The 293-nt window shown below is 51.2% G+C and overlaps 1 protein-coding gene across 1 annotated transcript in view; it reads left to right on the top strand.

Annotated features, from left to right (window-relative positions):
• The window catches only part of CREBBP (CREB binding protein), a gene marked incomplete at its 3' end in the record, with an annotated part of 73,805 nt that overhangs the window by 58,485 nt on the left and 15,027 nt on the right, over positions 1–293 (top strand).

Here is a 293-nt window from a genome sequence, read left to right as displayed (position 1 = left end):
CCTAGAGTTCATAGCACACCACACAAAGTTGATGTCTTGAGTTTGATACCCAAAAGGAACTCATGAGCCTGTTCCAGGGCAGTTTCTAGTTCTGTCCTTCGGGTAATTTTGAGGGGGTGTGCTGCAAGGCCCTTCCCACTGGCAGGGAATGGCTCTCCCTCAGACAGAGCCTTTCACACCAAGCCCTGAGGCCCTGGGGCAGCTCTGCATTTTCCTCTTTGGCTCTAAACCATGTTGTTCTCTTCACTGAGTGCTTAGCCCATGGAAAGAACTCTCCTCCTCTGTCACAAGTG

This window comes from Acanthisitta chloris, unplaced genomic scaffold (assembly GCF_000695815.1).
Source record: "Acanthisitta chloris isolate BGI_N310 unplaced genomic scaffold, ASM69581v1 scaffold2251, whole genome shotgun sequence".
Taxonomy (NCBI): Eukaryota; Metazoa; Chordata; class Aves; order Passeriformes; family Acanthisittidae; genus Acanthisitta; species Acanthisitta chloris.
The sequence above is the reverse complement of the archived record's forward strand: the minus strand, read 5'-3'. Positions and strand labels throughout refer to the sequence as shown.